The 20,384-nt window shown below is 43.9% G+C and overlaps 1 protein-coding gene across 6 annotated transcripts in view; it reads left to right on the top strand.

Moving 5' to 3' along the window:
* The first annotated feature begins 948 nt into the window (after positions 1-948).
* Zhx3 (zinc fingers and homeoboxes 3) overlaps positions 949-20,384 on the top strand; it is a 98,048-nt gene continuing 78,612 nt past the window's right edge. For 3 of the 6 annotated variants that reach the window (XM_048349328.1, XM_048349336.1, XM_048349332.1), the window contains exon 1: positions 7,159-8,293. The gene's annotated coding sequence lies outside the window, so the exon portion shown is untranslated. Of the gene's footprint in view, positions 1,226-7,158; positions 8,294-20,384 lie in introns of those variants that run through there. The other 3 variants (XM_048349333.1, XM_048349329.1, XM_048349331.1) reach the window with 3 other exon arrangements.

Genomic DNA, 20,384 nt, shown 5'->3' with positions numbered 1-20,384 from the left:
TTGTGAAAGAAAGCCCAACTCTCAGGAGATGGCTGTTTGGAAACACTGGCCCGGGAGAGCCGAAGGTGGCCGGGGTCCAGCGCCCCTGCCCAGTTTATGCACTTCTGAGAGCCTATCCCGGTGTGGCCTTTCCCGGGTAGCCCTCTCCCAGAAAGGCCAGGATACGGAGCACAAAAGCCGGGAACCTCCGGGGCCCCAGCATCCGTCCCCACACCCGGCCCCCTCCGCCTCCTTCCGAGACCCTTCGGCCTCCAAGCAAGAGAGCCAGGAAGGCCCCCGCGCATGCGCCCGGGGCAAGGTCCGTTCACCGCGACGTCAGGGGGCTCCACGCCTCCTCACAAGCTCCGCCCCCAAGCGCCTGAGGCGACCTGGGCGGGGGGCTCCTGGCCCCGCCCCCTGCCGGGCCCGAGCGGGTCCGAACGCCGCCGAAAACCTCCGAGCGCCGCCGAGCCGAGCCGAGCGGCTCGGAGTCAGTTAGAGCAGCTGCGTCCCCGCCGCTCAGCAGTCCGCGGCTCTGGCGTCGCCACCGCCGCCGCCGCCGCAGCCTCCTCCTCCGCCGGGCCTGCGCTGCTAGCCCGCCCGCCCGCTCGCCCGCCCGTCCAGAGGGAGGGAAGCTGGGAGGGAGGGAGGCCCGCAGCGCTGGGAAAGCGGCCGGGCCGCTGGTGCCGGTGCCGCCACCGCCGCCGCCGCCGCCGCCGCTGCCGCCGCCGCTGCCAGGTGAGCGCCCGCCGCGGCCCTCCGGCCCGCCTGCGGACCCCGTGTGTCCCGGCGGCTGTCAGTCCCCGGTGTCCGTGTGTCTCTCCTCCTGTCAGCCTCTGTGTCTGTGCGAGCTGCTTCCCGCCGGGCCCGGCCCCCGCGAGGCCCTGAGGCTCGCGTCAGCCCGCCGCCCCCCAATCTTTCTGTCAGCCGCCAGCAACACCCCCACCCTCCGGGAGGCCCCGCCCTCAGGGCCCCGCCTACCAGAGCCCCGCCCACCTCGAGGCCCCGCCCCTCCCCCGGTCTGTCATCGCTCTCCCTCTTCAGTCCAGGCTCTGCGCCCTGGGGATCCCCGCGCGCTCGCTGTGGCCCCACAGTTGCGAAGGGATCGGGAAGGGGTGACGGAGGGCAAGTGGGTGGGTGTCGGCGGAGTGGCACCTGGCCGTGCGGATCCGCCCCAGGCCTCTGGTGTAAAGAGCTTCAGCTCCAAGCAGCCCAGGCAGCTGAGCCGGGAGTCGAACCACTCCGGGTACAGTAGAATCCTGGGACCCTGGTTTGCCTCCTCCCGCGTCTCCCCCACCCCCAACCCCGGCAAGACACTACACGTGGGCCCCGTGTTCTCGGATGCCCCGAATGGCGTGGGAAGAGTTTTGCACTTCATTCAGAGACGCCTGTTGGAAGCGATGGCGGGGAGTGGGTGGGATATAATGGGCCTTTAGGTAAAAAGTGCTTGAGGACTTGTGTGTCATTTGGAGTCGCATGGTTTGCATTTCTGAGCAGTGATGGCTCGGGGCTTGTGCCCCGTGAGAAGCTGGTGTGTGGTGATTGGAGTGCGTGTGTGTGTGTGTGTTGGGGGGGGTTGTTGGGCAGTGGAGGAGGGAGGGTATACTCCTTTCTGGTTTTTGTGTATGTCGGGTGAACCCGTGGCATCTATTTATGTAGCTGTCCTAAATGTTTATTCATGAACTGGCTACACACTTTCAGTCTAAAAAAGAATCACGGCAGTTTCCATTTATATACCAGTTCTTATATGTTGTTATCTTGATGTCCTTTGTTTGTGGTAACTTAGCATTGCAATATTTCAAAGTTAAGAGAAAATGAGTCCTAAAACAACTGGTGCTTTGCCTGCCGGATACTTCTCAACCATGGAGAACAAGCCAAAAGCTCACTTCATTTAGCTGGAACAACTTATTTGGGCTTGATTTGTTTTTAAGAGACATACAGTGGAAAAATCCAAAAGCAGCATGCAAATTGGTATCAAAGAGACTTAGGAAATGAATGAGAATGGCCCTTCTATCGCCTGCCTTGGAGAGGTGGTATTAAGGCTGGCTTAGAGGACTGGGAGCCACTATGTAATGATAAACATTAACCAATTTGGTTTGTGACCTTGATACATCCAGCCAAGCTTGATTTGTGTGGTGGTTCACAACAGGCAAACATTGCCTGGGAAGTGTGGTAATTTGAGGGAAAATGTTTCCAACATTTTTGTTTTTCTCCCACATATGAATTAAGATTTTAAACTAGGGTAGTCTCATGGTGGGGAACTTTTATTTTAATTTTTAAAGATAAAACTAAAAAGTAATTTATTACATTTCAAAGCAGTTTATGTTTAAGGTAGAAAACTTGAATAACAGAAGCATGGGAAAAACCTCAATCTCACTAACTCTGGTAAACCAGTTTGGCATTTATCTTTTCAGTCTTTTGTTTCCATGTATACATTTTATTTTTTTTTGTGGGGAAAATGCTACCAGAATATGTAACTTTTATTTACGTACTTTTTTCTTTTGCTTATAAATAGATTTGGGGAATATGTCTTGATTTTATGAATAGGGACTTGTGGTCCCTTTGTGGGCAATTTAAAAAGTAAGCCTGATTATACTAGTTTCCTGCTTACAGCACTCCAGTAGCTTCTCATTTTAAAGTCATATTTCAAGTTTTTGCTGTGGACTACCAGGCTACCCACCTCCCTGACTTCCAGGCTGTCATGCCTATTTCCACTGTTCTTGAAAAACTTCAAGCACACTCCAGCTTAGTGCCTTTGCATTTAATGTTCCCTCTGCCCAGAACTCTGATCCCTGAGTATTGCCATGACTGATTCCTTTACTTCTTCAGACTTTTCCCTTTCACTCTATATGATACATCCCAGACCCCTGTTCTCCATATCCTAGTATGAGTTTATTAGTTTACTTGACAACACCTCCCCTCCACACCTTACATTAACCCATAAGTGGGAGACGTTTTTCATTGCTCTATCCTTGGGGCTCAGAATTACACCTGACTCTTGTAGGTACTTAATATTTGCTGAGTGAATGAGTGGAGGTTGTTTGTTATCCATCCATTCATATGACCTTGCTTATAGCCATCTATGTGGCTATATTGTGAGATAGAACAAACACTTAAATATCACAAGAATCCTCTCCATGTCTATGGAGAATTTTACAAGGTGAGGCTTATGATCTTAAAAAGAATTACAGTCTTGATTTACCTTGAACAATTGAGGGAAGGAACATTTTTGGCAAATGTTACTGGCTTTCCTTCTACCTTATCCCTTGTGTCACATTGGGAATCTTGGAGAAGTATAAAGTGTCCTAGTTGTGTTTACAGCTGCAATTCCAATTTGGTAGTTCTTAGTGATAGAATAAGCCTCAAGAGCATAGTGGGGTTTTTGTGTCAGCAGATACCCCAAGATATAATTACAGCTTTAATGTGTTTTCATTTGGGAAGTAGCAGTTCTATTTGCTTTCTTGGCCATTCTAGCCTTTTCATCTCTCTGCTTATCATTTTTGGATGGCCAGCAGGTACACTTACTTTTTTTTAACATTTAAAAATTAATCCTTGACCTTTTGAACATTTTATATCTCTCATGTGACTTGAACTCTTTGAAAGTACCAGTTTCATCTTTCAGGTTGAAACATCAGTAGTAAAATGAAAATTATATTTTCATTTGTAAGGATAGGATAATTGTATCTTGGGCAGAATTTTTACAGAGAAGGTATAATATAAGGGCAAGCTTCTTAAAGATTTCAACATCAAGTTGGATGCTTTTGATTTTAGTGTATTTAAAACAAAAAGGGGCTTGCATTTGCTTTCAAGGAAAAGGATCCCTGGAACACAGTCGAGAGGCCTTCAGAAACTTCTTTACTTTTCATGTTCTATATATACAAGAATTAAATTCTAAATGAAATTTTTACTATTTGAAAGGCCTAAAGGGAATGTTTTTATTTGTTTCATATGCACCTTTGGAAAATGTGTGTATTTGGAACAATTGTTTGTTTTTCTAGGGGCTCTCTGTTTTAATTTAGATTACCAATCTAGTTCTTTAGCTTGCTTGCCTTCCTTCCTTCCTTCCTTCCTTCCTTCCTTCCTTCCTTCCTTCCTTCCTTCCTTTCTTCCTTCCTTCCTTCCTTCTTTCCTTCCTTCTCTCCTTCCTTCTCTCTTCCTCTTTTTCTTTCTTTATTTCTCTTTCTTTTTCTCTTTCTTTCCCAGTCTTGGGGGTTGAACTCAGGGCCTGGGCACTGTCCATGAGCTTCTTTTGCTCAAGGCTAGCACTCTACCACTTGAGCTACAGCTATGCTTCTGACTTTATACTAGCCTCTTAGATTTGTCCTCATGAGCTGACTTTGAACTGTGATCTTCAAATCTCAGAGTCCTAAGTAGTTAGAATTACAGGCTTGAGTCACGATCACAGCATCCTCCTCATTTTTGAGGTAGGGTCTCTTTATATAGTCTAGAGTGGTCTAGGACATACTATGTAGGGCCAAGTCCACACTGGCCTTGAACTGTGATTCTCCTGCCTCAGCCTCCTGGGGTTATAAGCACATACCACCATTACTCTATTCTTACTCAGTGATTTCCATTCTCTCCCTGAATGATCTCATTCAGTCTCATGACTTTAATGTTCTCTAGATGCAGATGACTCCATTATGCTCCCACCCTTTCTCTGGTTGTTTGCGTTTTTAGCTATGGGCCTTTCTCTTGTCTCTGCTTAATGCTTCACAGCCATCTCAAACCTCACATGACCAAAATTGGCCTCTTAATCTCCCCCTCAACCTTCCAAATTTGTATTTCTCATTCTTGACCCATTCCTCCCATCTATCCCCCAACTATTCTGTCTCAGTGTCGTTACTGTCCACTCAAAGTCATTCTTAATTCTTCCTCTTTCCTAATCCTGTGTCTAGTTCATTAGTGTGTCCTGACACCTTAACCTCTGGAAGACTTCAAGTTCTTTCTTTCCGCTGCTTCCCAATCCAGACACCCCATTCTCTCAGATAGATGACTGCTGTTGCCTTTTAGTACATTCTCCCCACAGCAGCCAGAGTCAATCTACTAAAAGGAAACACCTGCCACCTTCTTGCTTAATGGCTTCCACCAGCACTTAGGGTCACACCCACCTTCAGTCTGGGGGGCCAGCCCCCACCTTCCTCTTCAGCATTTGCTCATTGCCTGCCTTGTGTGTCAGGTTGAGCATCATCAATTCCTCAAATGTACCAAGTTCTTCTCCCATTTAGTACAGATTCTTCCCTCTGTCTGGCACTCTTCTCATAGAAAGATACTCCTCAAACATTGTCTCAGCCAAAATGTTTGTTCCTCAGAGAGGCCATCCCTGATAATTCATCCTACAGTAGCTTTCTCCCTCTTGTCCCTTGTTTCAGTACATGTGCATTTGCTACTTGGCACTTCACTAAAATTCCAGGTATTTCATGTATTTGTTTCCTTCTTTACTGCACTTTCCCCCCAGTATATTATTACAGGTTATATAGGGGCAGGCACAGCTCTAACCACCAGTGTTCTGATTAGGATCCAGCACCTACAGGGGTACAAACATTTTGAATAATAATCATAAGTTATCTTTCTGGGCTGGTACTGGGACTTAAAGTCAGGGCCCCGTGTCCTTGCTTAGTTTTCTTGCTCACAGCTACTGCTCTCCTATGTGAACCATGCCTTCTGGTCCATTTTGCTGGTTAACTGCAAACTATTTTTCTGAATCTGGCTTCAAACCACGATCCTCTAGGTTTTATCCTTCTGAGAAGCTAGGATTACAAGCATTAGATTCCGGCATCTAACACTTGAGTACTTCCCTTAATAGTCACTATACCAAGCAAGTAAATTTGTTTCCAGGCTCTGTGGACTTGTGTGTGTGTGTGTGTGTCCCAGAGTTTGAACTCAGGGCCTGGGTACTGTTCCTGAGCTTTTTTGCACAATGGTGGCATACTGCCACTTGAGCCACTGTTCCACTTCTGTCTTATTGTTAATTAGCTGGAAATAAGAGTCTCACAGACTTTCCTGCCCAGGCTGGCTTTGAACCACAGTCCTCAAATCTCAGCTTCTTACGTAGTTAGGATTACAGCTGTGAGCCACTGGAGCCCAGCTCAGGCTCTGTGTTTTAATTTTGCCTTTGCCACTTTCTAGCTCTCAGTCCTTGGCAAAATTATAAACATCTATTTTTTTTTCATCTGTAAAGGAAAAAAAATAATTCTTAGCCTCACAAGGTCATTGTTCGAAGTAGGTTCTCTCTCTCTCTCTCAATCTCTCACATACACACACACACACACACACACACACACATACCACTACTACCACAGACTCATGTTAATTATAGAGAAGAAAAATTTCTAGCATCATCAGAATTAGGCTTTGGTAAATAGTGTATGTAGCTGGGCTGGTGGCTTACACTTGTAATGCCAGCTACTCAGGAGGCTGAGATATGAGGATTGAGATTCAAAAGCCAGTCTGGGCAGAAAAGTCTGCCAGACTCTTATCTCCAATTAACCAGCAAAAAATCCTGAAGTAGAAGTGTGGCTTAAGTGATTGAGTGCCAGCCTTGAGGAAAAAAAGCCAAATGAGAGCAAGAGGCCTAATTTCAAGCCCCAGTACAGGCACACAGGAGCACACGCAAACAGAGTAAACAGCAGCAAAGTGCAGGTGGCTTATGCTTGTAATCCTAGCTACTTACGAGGCCGAGAATGGGAGGATCACGGTTCAAGGCCAGAATGAGAATAAAAGTTTTTGAGATTACATCTCAATAGAGGGAGGCTAGACATAGTAGCATGTGCCTATCATCTCAGTAACTATGAGAAGCCTCAAGTAGGTGGATTGAAGTCCATGTGCATGCCCAGGAAGAAAGACCTTATCTCAAAAACAACCACTAAACAAATGGGGCTGGAGGCAGCGTTCAGTGGAGAACACCTGCTTAGCAAGTACAAGGCACTTTCAAACCCCAGTAACACACACACACACACACACACACACACACACACACACACACACACACACACAATCATCAGAGAATTGTCTGTAATCCTAGCTACTCAGGAGGTTGAGATCTGAGGATTACAGTTCAAAGCCAGACTGGGCAGGAAAGTTCATGAGACTCTTGCCTCCAATTAACAAACAAACAAAAAATTGGAAGTGGAAATGTTGTTTAGGTGATAGAGCACAAACACTCAGGGATAGTGTCTAGGTCCTGAGTTCAAGCCCCAGTACCAACATAAAAAATTTGTCAGGGAATTGTTTGGCTCAGGATTTATAAGTGTTCTGCTGATACACACTCTAACTTTATGTTTGGCTTTAGGCTTGTCATATGATTATGAGAAAAGAGGGGAACTTTTTTCTTTTAACATTGTTTCCTATTGTTAGGATTCTGAGTACAGATTTATTTCTCTTTCACTCTCTTTTTTAGTCATACTGAGAACTGAACCTAGGGCTTCCACATGCCAAGAAAACATTCTACCACAAGTACTCTACTACTGAGTCATGCCCCAGCTCAGAGCTTTCAAGAAGCAAGACACACTCTTTTATTTTCCTTTTACTAGAAAGGTACCCTTCATCATATTGTGTACTTTAACAATTGATTCATATGGGAGGGCTTACTTCAAATAACCCTATGGACTTGATCGCACTCAAGATGGAGTACCTGAACACAGCCATATTTTCTGGTGGGATAGTTTCTGAACGAATACCATTCTGGTGGCTTCCATCATCTCTGTGAAGCTATCTGCTAAGAATAAGTAACAAGATGCCAGTGGACAAAGAAGAAGGTTTGACAAATGGTTAATCAGAAAGAGGGAAAATGGGCTTGAAAGGATGTTGGTGATCTTCAGATAACATGCAGGACTCCATTGAAATAGAAGACCATGGATTGATTGGGACATTGATAGCATTCAACTGCCTGGTTCTAGGATCAGAGAGGGATATGTTTGTATTGAACCAGAGATGGGGTTTGCTAGGGGTGAGTGGCAGGACAGTGGTGATTAGCATGATTCATTGGGTGTCTAAGCTGGATGGCAGGGAGACAAGAACCAAAGGTGTTGATGATGTCGACTGGGTGTATTGGAGTGATGGAGTCATAGGAAGATGTGGTTAGAGGAACATGTGAATGGAAGATTTCAGAGTTGGAGCAATTAATAACTGGGCATGACAGACTCCCATGTTTTGCTGCAGACATGAAGTGCTGAAGTGAAGTAAACTCAGCAAAGATGGCTGAATTTGAAGCAGTTAGATAACTGGGCAGCTGGAGATATTTGGAGAAGCTATCAGAAGGATTGCAAGGTGCTCAGGGTAAAGAAAAGGAAGGTGGGCCAGATCTTCAGTGAATGAGGTAGAATAGATATCAGTGGTGGGACGGGGTCCTCTTCTGTAGGAGCCTCAGAGTATCAGGGGATTTTTTTTTTGCCAGTCCTTGGGCTTGGACTCAGGGCCTGAGCACTGTCCCTGGCTTCTCTTTGCTCAAGGCTAGCACTCTGCCACTTGGGCCACAGCACCACTTCTGCCTTTTTCTATATATGTGGTGCTGGGGGATCGAACCCAGGGCTTCATGTATACGAGGCGAACACTTTACCACTAGACCATATTCCCAGCCTGCATCAGGGATTTTTGCCTGAGGGAGGTGGTAAAGCATGAGCTGGTTGTAAGGCCTCTGTAAGAAGTCAGCCTTGGTCCAGTTTGATTTTTCCTATGAAGGACACTTGATTTATGTGGGCAGTACTGATGGCATGTAGTACTCTATTTCTAAACTGTTCATGAAAATTATCTATGGATATTTCCCACTGAACTGGAATCTCTAGGGGAGGAGACTGAGAATATATGTTTATCTTGGCTGGCTTGGACTTAGATCCTCCTATTTAGGATTTTTATGTTAAACAGCTTAACAATAACCCACAGCCTTTGGACCAACTTTTAGGATTTTTATTTAGCTGGGATCACAAGTATATGCCCCCACCCCTGGCTTTTTATTGGTTGAGATGGTATGAGTCTTGTGAACTTTTGCCTGGGCTGGCCTCAAACCATGATCTTTGCCATCTAAGCTTCTTGAGCAAGTAGCTAGGATTACAGGTATGAAACACTGTGACCAGATTTTTTTTCTGGTACTGAAGACTGAACCCCCAAGTGCTCTACCACTAGAACTATTCCCCCAGCACTTTCTGTTTTTTAGAGGTACCTTATTATTATTTTTTTAATTGTCAAAGAGATGTACAGAGAGGTTACAGTTTTATACATTAGGCCTTGGGTACATTTCTTGTACTGTTTGTTACCTCCTCCCTCATTCCCCCTCCCCTTCCCCTCTCCCTCTCCCCCTATGAGTTGTTCAGTTGGTTTACACAAAATGGTTTGCAAGTATTGCTTTCGGAGTCGTTTGTCTTTTTATCCTTTGTCTCTCGATTTTTTTTTTTTTTTTTTTTTGGCCAGTCCTGGGCCTTGGACTCAGGGCCTGAGCACTGTCCCTGGCTTCTTCCCGCTCAAGGCTAGCACTCTGCCACTTGAGCCACAGCGCTGCTTCTGGCCGTTTTCTGTATATGTGGTGCTGGGGAATCGAACCTAGGGCCTCGTGTATCCGAGGCAGGCACTCTTGCCACTAGGCTATATCCCCAGCCCTGTCTCTCGATTTTGATATGCCCTTTCACTTCCCTAGTTCTAATACCAGTATACACAGTATCCAGTATACTCAGATAAGTTACAGTGATAGTGCGGGTACAACCACAGGAAGGGGATACAAGACGATCATCAACAATAGAAGCTACGGTTTCACATGGTATGTTGAAAGTACTTACAGCAGTGATATAACAGTTGTTTCCATAACATGGAGTTCATTTCACTTAGCATCATCTTATGTGTTCATAAGGATATAGCTATTGGGCTCTTGTGATCCTCTGCTGTGACTTGCCTAAACCTGTGCCAATTATTCCCTATGAGGGAGACCATAGAGTCCATGTTTCTTTGGGTCTGGCTCACTTCACTTAGTATAATTTTTTCCAAGTCCTTCCTTTCCTTACGAATGGGGCAATGCCATTCTTTCTGAGCTTTTATATTTGTTTTTGAGATAAAGTCTCTTTAACTTCTCCCACACAATCCTCCTACCTCCACCTCCTGAGTCCTGGGATTAAAGATATTTGCTACCATGCCTGGCTCATTTCTGAGTATCTTCTTTAGGGATGCTTAATGATATAGGCAGGAGTGTCCTGTGGGAAAAGACTTTGGTAAATGGAGAGTGGTCATCTACTCCTCTGTCTCCCTTGCTGTAGCATGGCTAAGCACAGAGGGACCTATTTATACAAAAGCTGTGAAGTCACGGTCAAAGTAGCTCTTTCTACTTCAGGCTTCTGTATGTCTAGTTCCTGGGTTTGGCCTGTCTGCAAGCTGCATCTTCCAGGAAGAGTGACTTTCTCTGTCACTGATATGTGCTCCCTTGGATGAGTCCTCCTTTGGCAAGTCCCTTATATGTCATGGTAGGTAGCTATGGCCAGATCATCATGCTAGCCTTGCAAATGGTTACTGGTATGAATGAGTCCTGTCTTTCCTGTGTTACTGCTGTTCTCACTCTTTCACCTTCCCAGTCAGTTCAACTCTTAATTTGTCAGGAAACTGAAATTCATACCATTGCTATCTTTCATGGCATAATGGGATCCTAGTTCAGAATACTGATCTCTCTGAGAAACAGTTTAGAAAAGATGACATTCCTTTTGGTTTATTCTTGAAAATGCTAATAGCTAGATTGCCTTCTCTCCTTCCTTCTTTTTTTTTTCTCTCTCTCTACTGAAGATGAGCTGCCAATAACATTTAAAAAGCCAAATACTTGGTGATATTGTATTTCCTATACAAAGGACTTAAAGCCATGCCAAACAATGAATTAAATAATTCACCAAAAATATACCTCTGTGTACCAACTACAAAACAGGTACTATGCTGGACACCAATAGATAGGAAATCGGACTTGTTCCTTTCCTGGCTATATGTACCTACAGTATGGGAAGTCCATGGTCAGGAAGCCATGATAGCTTTGTAGAATGCATAGGCCTGGGGTAGAAAGGCCTAGTGTCCAGTCCTACTTCTACTTTTTACCAATTTTGTGACCTTAGACATTTGTCTCTGTTTTCTGTTACCTGAAATAAGAAGGAGCTGCCCTGACTTATAAGATTTTTGTAATACTTAAATGAGACTATACAGAAAAGAGGTTTGAAAAGGTAAAGTTACTATATATGCAAATATAGGTGAAGAGAATCAGCCCTGTCTTATTTTGAAGGAATAGCTAATGAAGAGTTTCTATCACTTTGTGGCTAATACCATGGTGTCCCCCATACAATAGATGAACCACATATTATTAAACTTTGCCAATTACAATGTTTATTAGTAATAAATAAGAAAATCAGTGAAGTTTTGAGTGCGTAGGGCTACTTAGTCATTTCTAAAAGTAAATTTAGTAATACTAGCATTATTACAGAAGATAGTGCTTCTGAGTATTTACCCTATAAGTAGAAATTTATTACAATGAATATATGATGATTTAATGGTTGAATACATGCTGTTATACCCCAGTACAAAAATTAATCTGATGGGCTGGGAATATGGCCTAGTGGCAAGAGTGCTTGCCTCGTATACATGAAGCCCTGGGTTTGATTCCCCAGCACCACATATATAGAAAATGGCCAGAAGTGGCGCTGTGGCTCAAGTGGCAGAGTGCTAGCCTTGAGCAGAAATAGAACCCAGGGACAGTGCTCAGGTCCTGAGTCCAAGCCCAGGACTGGCAAAAAAAAAAAAATCTGAGCGATATAATGAAAGAAAAAAGTATAAATAATAGAAGGTTCTCTTTTAATGTGAATTTCTGTGGGGTGTGTGTGTGTGTGTGTGTGTGTGTGTGTGTGTGTATGTTTTAGTCCTGAGTCATGAACTCAGGGCCTGGGCACCATCCTTGGGCTATTTTTTTTTTTTTTACTCAAGGCTAATGTTCTGCTACTTGAGCCATTCACTTCTGGCTTTGCGGGGGTTAATTGGAGATAAGAGTCTTATGGACTTGCCTGGACTGGCTTCAAACTGCAGTTCCCAGCTCTCAGCCTCCTGAGCAGCATGAGCCACTGATGCCCAGCTGCCTTTCTGTTGTTTTTTTTTTTAATTGTTCCTCTTACCTGCATATCACTAAAGAACTAGGACTTTCATTCTAGATATTTTCTGTAGTAACGTAGACAAGACTCTTAATTTTTCTTAACCTCAATTTCCTCATAAAAAGTGGCCTTATTTTTGCCATGCCAACTTTAAAGGGTTATTGAGACATTCAAAGAAAGTACTAGGTGAATATACTTCTCTCTTATGTGATGGTCCTCATTCAGTCATTGGTGTGATGGTCATGTAATTATGGCAAATGAATGCCCCAGAAGGGCTCTGTCTTGATCTATAGCATAGTCCTTGTTTTTTGTCTCCACTCTGACATTATTCAGAGCCCTCCACAGCCTGTTATTCTATCTCATTTAATAACATTTCATTTCATGACCAATTGTTCAGAATCCAACACTTATTGAGCTTCTGCTGTGTGTCAATCAGACTGTGCAAGATGCAGAGGATATAGAGGTGAAAAATCTAGACCCTGTCTCCAGGGATGCCTGCTCTAATTGAGGAATAGCCCAAGTCTTCAACATCAATTCCTGCCTGAATTACTAGCCTGCTGGTCTGTCCTGTGGATTCCAGATTTGTCAGTTCTGAAGATTACATGAGCCGGACATGTCTTACTATGCATACATGTATGAATAGCTATGCATGTGTGTGCACACTGGTATGTTTTGTATTGCTTTTTTCTCTGGAGAACCTGGACTCAATTAATGTTATTATCCCTCCAGGAAGGGTGGTAGACAAGGTGCTCATTGTGGCTTTAGCCACCTTGAACTTGAGGTACCCATGGAATCCAGGGTGAACTACCATCAGTCAAACTTTCCCAGGATATGGAGAGTACATGAATGGTCTAGACAGGATATACATCATTATGGAAAACCCCAGTGTGTAGCTGTCATTGAAGCTATGCTCATGGGGATTTTAAGCTGAGAGACTAGAGTAAGTAAAGTAAGATGAAGTGTTAAGGGTGGAACTTAAAAAATTTCTTTTTGTTGTCATGGGGCTCAAACTCAGGGTCCGAGCCCCTGTGCTCAAGGCTAGTGCTCTTCCACTTTGAGCCACAGCTCCATTTCTGATTTTGGAGTGGTTAATTGGAGATACAAGTCTCACAGTGACTTTTCAGCCCATGCTGGCTTTGTACTTCGATCCTTAGATCTCAGCCTCCTGACTAGCTAGGAGTACAGGTGTGAGCCACCAACACCTGGCAAGGATGGGACTTTTGAAATAAAACGTTGAGGGCTGGGAATATGGCCTAGTGGAAAGAGTGCTTGCCTCATATACATGAAGCCCTGGGTTCAATTCCCCAGCACCACATATACAGAAAACAGCCAGAAGTGGCACTGTGGCTCAAGTGGCAGAGTGCTAACCTTGAGCAAAAAGAAGCCAGGGACAGTGCTCAGGCCCTAAGTCCAGTCCCCAGGACTGGCAAAAACAAAACAAAACAAAACAAAAAACAACGTTGGAAGGGAGGGGTGGAGGAAGAGGAACCTATAGAGAAAACAAGAAGGCATAGACAGAGAGTGGGAGGTCAGATGAGTGGTATCATGGTAATCAACAAAGAGGAGAATTTTCTGGAATGAGGGAATGCTAACAGTGCCAAATGCCATACAGAAAATGTTCAAAATTGCTCTATGAATTTAGCTCCTAAGAGATATCATTGGAGGTGACTGTTTTAGTGTCCCACATTAGGTAGATGGATGAGGTGGAGATGTGTGTTTGCTTCCACTGCTTCTTGAAAGGGGCCCTTCCAGAAAGTGTGAGGGTATGAGGAGGAAGTGATTTCAGGAGGAAAGAGACTCTAACTTGTTGAAAGAAGGCAGATTTGATCCCTAGCATGAGAGAAGGAGAATATTCAAGGAAGGCAAAAAGTATATAATTAATTAGGGAGGGACATACATGGGGATGGTCGGTAGTATTGCCAGAGAAGGAAGACTTTTCCATTTGATGGAGAAAGAGGAAAGGTTATTTGGGAATACAGAGGACTCTGTGGATGTGGAAGTTTGGAGGTTTTGCCCTAGTAAAAGCTTCTATTTTCTTTGTGAAGTGGACCTTTGGCACCAATTGATGACCAAGGGGAGATGGTACAGTAAGGTCTTTGAAGAGAGGAGAACGTATCAAATGACTGTTGTAGAGCTTGGAAGTGGGAGTTTGTTATTGCCCCTGTTGTGAACTGGTGATACACCACAGACTGATGTGTATAAACTCCACAATCACTGGCAAGGTCTACCAGACTACCTACCCTTTTTGTTTCATTGCAGTACCCTTGTATGGCAGCCAAGAGTGTCTCTGAGGTAGTACTGGAATGTGACTTTGAGAGACCAGATGCTGTAGTGGCAATGCCATTAGACTATGAGTCAGTAGTCCTGTGGCTCAGTCTTGGCTCCTCCATTTACTAGTGGCTTACATCTCTAAGTCTGTCTTTTCAGTTGTAAACCACTTATATAATAACAGCAACAATAAGGAGAGGTAATGGTGGTGTGTCAAATGAGAAACATATTTAATATTCTTTGGAGAGGGTAAGTAATGTTATAAATGGAAGTAGTATCATTAGGCCATACCTAATCCTAGCTCCAGGCTTTTGTATAAACTTCCTTCTTTACCATAAGGATCCTCCACTTCCTTCTTCTTTTCTCTTCCTTCCTCTTCCTCCTCCTTCTCCTCCCCTTCTTTTTCTTTCCATCATCTATCTGAATTTGGCCTGTATACCAAGAGAAACACTGTGTTATGTAGTAGAAAACCCTGATGAAACTTCAGTAGCCAGTATTAGTAGACATTTTCTGAGGCAGGACACCAATGACTCACAGCTCTAATCCTCATGTATACAAGGCAAGCACTCTTGCCACTAGGCCATATCCCCAGCCCTCACAGCTCTAATCCTAGCTACTCAAGAGGTTGGGATCTGAGAATGTCCATTCAGAGGAAGCTTAGGCAGACAAATCAGAGCAGTTCTTAACTCTAAATAACCAGCAAAAAAAAAGCCAGAAGTGGAGGCATGGTTTAAGTGGTACAGTACCAGCAATTAAAAATAAAGAAAAAGAAAAAGAAAAAAGGACCTGCATAGCTTCAGGAAAGAATGGAGCAACCACTCCTTTTGCCTTGGTGAATAATGACCAGGGCTGAGAGGCCTAAAGTTTCCTCATCAAGGTAAGAGAGGCACCTCCAAGTCAGGGGAGATGTTATGTTTTGTTTTGTTTTGTTTTTTTGCCAGTCCTGGGCCTTGGACTCAGGGGCTGAGCACTGTCCCTGGCTTCCTTTTGCTCAAGGCTAGCACTCTGCCACTTGAGCCACAGCGCCACTTCTGGCCATTTTCTGTATATGTGGTGCTGGGGAATCAAACCCAGGGATTCATGTATATGAGGCAAGCACTCTTGCCACTAGGCCATATCCCCAGCCCCAGGGGAGATGTTAGAACTAAGATTTTCATAAACCTTGTGAGGTGAGCTTCCTATCAGTTGAGAGACAGATGCTGTTGTTTTCTTCGAGGCAAGAAAATTGATGAGATGCTGCTTTGACAAAGGCCGTGCAACTACTAGCAGAGAAATAAGATAAGGCTGAGTATTTGGATATTAAGGTCCCTGGGGGTAAGATTCAGGAATTACTCTGTTTGAAGGACTGGGTAACCTGGCTCTGAAGTTAGTTGTTGAATACCTGGGCATAGCTTGGAGGACTTTGTGGTGGCCTTTTCCTTGCTAGATGATCTCACCTTTGATTGTTTCAGTTAGAGGAGGAAGACAGAACAAGACATTTTCAGGCAGAAGGAGCAATGAAAGCCAGAAACTTGCTTAGAGGGTTCCTGGACTAAAAGGAGGCCAGATTGATAAAGATAAGCAGGAGGGAGAGGTGATGAGAAAAGGCAAAGGAGGGCCTATGTCATCCAAGAGCTTACTGGCCTTGGCAAGGAATTAGATTTATTCTAAAAACAGCAGAAACCCATTTTGAGTGGGTGGTAAGATGATCCAATTTATAATTTGAAAAATAGAGGAAAGGCCAAAGGGTAAACTAGTTATAGTGAGGCAAAAGAATTGACCCAAGAGGGGCTGGGAATATGACCTAGTGGCAAGAGTGCTTGCCTCCTACACATGAAGCTCTGGGTTCTATTCCCCAGCACCACATATATGGAAAACGGCCAGAAGGGGCACTGTGGCTCAGGTGGCAGAGTGCTAGCCTTGAGCAGGAAGAAGCCAAGGACGGTGCTCAGGCCCTGAGTCCAAGGCCCAGGACTGGACAAAAAAAAAAAAAAAGAATTGACCCAAGAAACTAAGATGACGAGCTCAGGACAGAGATTTAGGCAGGAAAATAAAACTCCATCCTTTGTTTCTGCTTAGCCATCTCCTTGTTGAAGTCACATCTATGCTCTACCCTTCACTGTCTGCAATTCAGTCCTCTGTGCATTGGCCTCTGTCAGTGCCAGCTCACTGAAATGTCTCAGGCAAGGGACACCTAAAGTCCCTCTCTGGTTAGCCAAGCTGAGGCCTTTTACTGGTGGTATCCATTCACAGTGAGTCTGTTTACAGCCTCAACATGCTCTCTTCCTTTGCTCTGATGTCTCTTTTGCCCCTCTGTTTTCCAAATGCTTAAACCAATCTTGATGATTGCATTTTCCAGGCTTGGTCCTCCTAGGATTCCTCCATGTCCACCTGCATAGAATGAACCCTCTATTTCTTCATCCAGTTTTTCCATCTTTATCTCAAATGCCCTCTCCTCCAGAAAGCCTACTGACCCCCACCCTCTGGCCATGTTAGGCGCCGTGTCTCCTTTCCATTTCTCATTAAGCATAAAGTGGACACCTCTATGATGGCACTTAGCGCCCTGTTTACTTACTTGACTTTCCAGCTAACAGTGCTTAAAGGATAGGGTTACAACAGAATACTTTGTGATCTAGGCCAGTGATTGCTTTCAGTTCAGGTGAAAGCCACATTTCATTATGAAGGTGTCTATACCTGATTGTATGTCCTATAATAGGGCATTCATTTCTCACTAGGTCTGAAGGCTGGAATTCGGGTATAAAATCTGTGAACAGAATAAATTAGTTTTTGAAAGAATCAGTAATTGTGCCCATCTTCTAAAGGGAAAGAAAATGACTTAAGAATGAGAATTGCTACAAAAGAGTTTCTAAAGAGTTTCTAAAGACTTCGGTTTTCCTCTGGTAATTTTCAGTTTCACAGTCTGAAACCTGTTATGTGTGTCTTGTATTTTGTGATTTCACAATTCAGAATTTAACTTTACAATTGCCTCCATGGTGATGAGCACTAATGTTCTCTTGTGCTGGATTGTGATAGACATGGAAGATAGCAAATAGACTGAATGAAAGACAAGCTTTTGCCTTTATGTCCTTACCTCCAGCTAACCAGCTCATTATGAAGGAAAAAGAAGAGATGAGAAGAGATAGTACAGCGTACACTTAGGTACACAAGTCAAATATTTGGAATTTCAGTAAGGTTGGGGGTAGTTAATGTCACTAAAGTCTCATGCTTGTCTTTCAAATGCTTTACTACTCTTTTGGGTCCTTTCTGTCTTCTGTAACTTCTTCTTCGTTGTCATTGTCTTTCCTCCTCCTCCTCCTCCTCCTCCTCCTCCTCCTCCTCCTCCCCCTCCCCTTCCCCTCCCCTTCCCCTCCCCCTCCCCCTCCCCCCTCCTCCTCCCCCCTCCCCCCCACCCCGCCTTCTTCTGTCAGTCTTGGGGCTTTAACTCAGAGCCTGAGCACTTTCACCTGAGGCTAGCACTCTACCAGTTGAGTCATAGCCATAGCTTTGGTTCTGGTTGTTAATTGGAGATAAGAGTTCTCATGGACTTTCTTACTCAGTTGGCTTCGAACCTCTATCCTCAGATCTTAACCTCCTGAGTAGCTAGGATTACAGGTGGGTGTCATTGGCACCCGGCCTGTATCTTTCTTCTTTTTCCACTGTATCTTTTATGGCAGGTGAACAAAGAAAATAAAATACTGAATTACTTTCTTCCCAGTAGTTGTGATTTTTAGGCTCTTTCTTGAGGTTCTTTTCTGAGCCTAACAAAGCAAAAAGCAATGGTACTTTTGATTAAATGAAACTCTCAGACTGTTACTCAGAATAATGCAATAAAGTGTACTTGTGCCTTTTTATTAGTAGTAGTCTAATTTTTTAAAGGAAAAACATTACAGGGTAGCTATTTATTTATAACTAGAATACCTCTCAAGTGGAATAAAACTGCCTATGTATATGTAACAGTGGATTAAACTGGAGCCTCATATTGCTCTCAAGGGATTTTGTTATGGTGAGAAACACTGGAACATAACAGCTATGCTGTATTGATCACCACCTATGTATTTCTAGTGTTAAGACATTAGGATTATTGTCTAAGGAAATTACTATGGAGTTTTCTGGTATGCCTGCAACTCCTGTTTTTATAGAGAGAGCCTCTGTTTCCTCAACAACATTCTTAAAGGAAACCACAGTCTATGTCTTGGTACCTTTGATCCACTGGACTTGCAGAGCGAACCTTTTCTATCATATGCAACATATCCAACCTTTCAGCTACATAAACTATACCCAGAAGTGGAGCTATGGCTCAAGTGGTAGAATGCTAGCCTTCAGCAAATAAGTTCAGGAACAGCACACAGGCCCTGAGTTCAAGCCCAGGAAAGGCAAAAACAAAACAAAATACCCACAAAAAACAACTATCCTCCCTTTTATCTCCAAATACTTCTCTTCAGACTTTGGATCTCTAGTTTCTTCAGAGGTAACATTTTTCTTTAATTCTGTATAATATTAATAGACCATCCCAAAGTTTTGTTAGACTTTTCTAATGGGTCAGTTCCTTGTTGAACTTAACCTTGGCTGAAACTTACCTTGCAGAATTCCTCCCTCTGTGTAGGTTTTTAAATATCTAGTTAGTGGAATATTTTAATCTCAGTGATCTTCTTAACATGGTTTCCCTGTTTGTTTTTTGTTTGTTTTTACATTTGGTGATAATGTAGTGTACTTCCCTTTAAGAATATGAAGGTTTTTAAGTCTTGAGGTTCAGGTAAAAACACCAGTAAAATCACAGAATTTAACTTCCTGCTAAAGTAGACTTAACCTTCTTCGGATGGTTCTGATGGCAAGAGTATTGATCGAGCCCTTATAGCACTCACAGTCACTGTGCCCAGGGCACACATCACATAATGTCATGCAACAACTTGGCGTTCATAAGAATACCAGTAACAGTAGTGCAGTTGGCCTCATTTCCGTGAGAGAGGAGTGGACGCTCGGAAATTCTGGGACTTAGCTCATGCTTTATAGAGCATGGGCTCTGAGCACGCCATTATACTGATTGTGGTTTTGCAGGTGCAGCTCTGGGGATTGGACTCAGTACCTAGGCAGCTCCTTTACAACTTAAGTTCCACCTCCAGCCCATTTTGATATTGGTTATTTTTGAGGTAGTGCTCTGGATCCTCTTAGCTGTGTTTCCCTGGGATGCTGGGGATGACAGGCTGGCACCACTGCACCCAGCTGTTGTTTGAGATGGAGCTGCTATCTGGGCTGTTGTTTGGAAAACTTTTTGCCTAGTCGGACCTCAAATCCTGTCTCTGCCTTCCAAGTAACTGGGATCATAAGCTTGAGCCACTGAGCCTAACTACGTACTCACTTAGCACCTTTCTGCTGGTAAAGTTCTGTGTACAACTCCGTTTTTGTGTCCTTCATGGAGTACATATCTCTCTGGTACTCTTAATTAAAATGTAAAATAAAAAACCCAAGATGTTCTCAACTCATCAGAACATCTTTAAGAGACTATGCATCTGGTCAGTGCTGATAGCTAGAGCTGAGGACCTTGGTTCTATATCTTTAGACCTAGTTAAAAAAGAAGTTAATTAAACCCCTGAGTTCTGTCCTGGAATGACTAGGGCTACTCTAGACCTCTAAAGTCCATCTTAAGATCAGTAAAAGTCTGATGCATCATGATGGGCTAAGGCTAAATTAGGGAGCGTTCCCTTTTACTTCCCTTTGGGAAGGAGAATGTGGCTATTGTAGTTAAAATTGGACTGGCAGACAGATGTGTTCATTTCTGGCTCTTTCTTGCTTTGGAGAATCTACTTTGTATGTGTTTTTCCCAAATCTTGAAGTGGTAGTACAGTTAGAGGATGGGCATTAGGGAGGCTGCTGTTTCTTCCTCACTACCAAAATTACTCTGTATTGGACACCATTATTAACTCAAAAAACAAATGAGACCGTGTGAATGTAGGCACATGCATATGTATGTATGTGTGTGCACATCAGTATTGGGGGTCCCTAGACTCAGGGTCTAGGCACTGTCCCTTAGCTTTTTCTCTCAAGGCTGGAGCTCTATCACTTGAGCCATAG

The sequence above is a fragment of the Perognathus longimembris genome, chromosome 6 (genome assembly GCF_023159225.1).
Source record: "Perognathus longimembris pacificus isolate PPM17 chromosome 6, ASM2315922v1, whole genome shotgun sequence".
In the NCBI taxonomy this organism is placed as follows: domain Eukaryota; kingdom Metazoa; phylum Chordata; class Mammalia; order Rodentia; family Heteromyidae; genus Perognathus; species Perognathus longimembris.
Note: the sequence above shows the minus strand (reverse complement) of the source record. Positions and strands in the feature narration are given on the sequence as shown.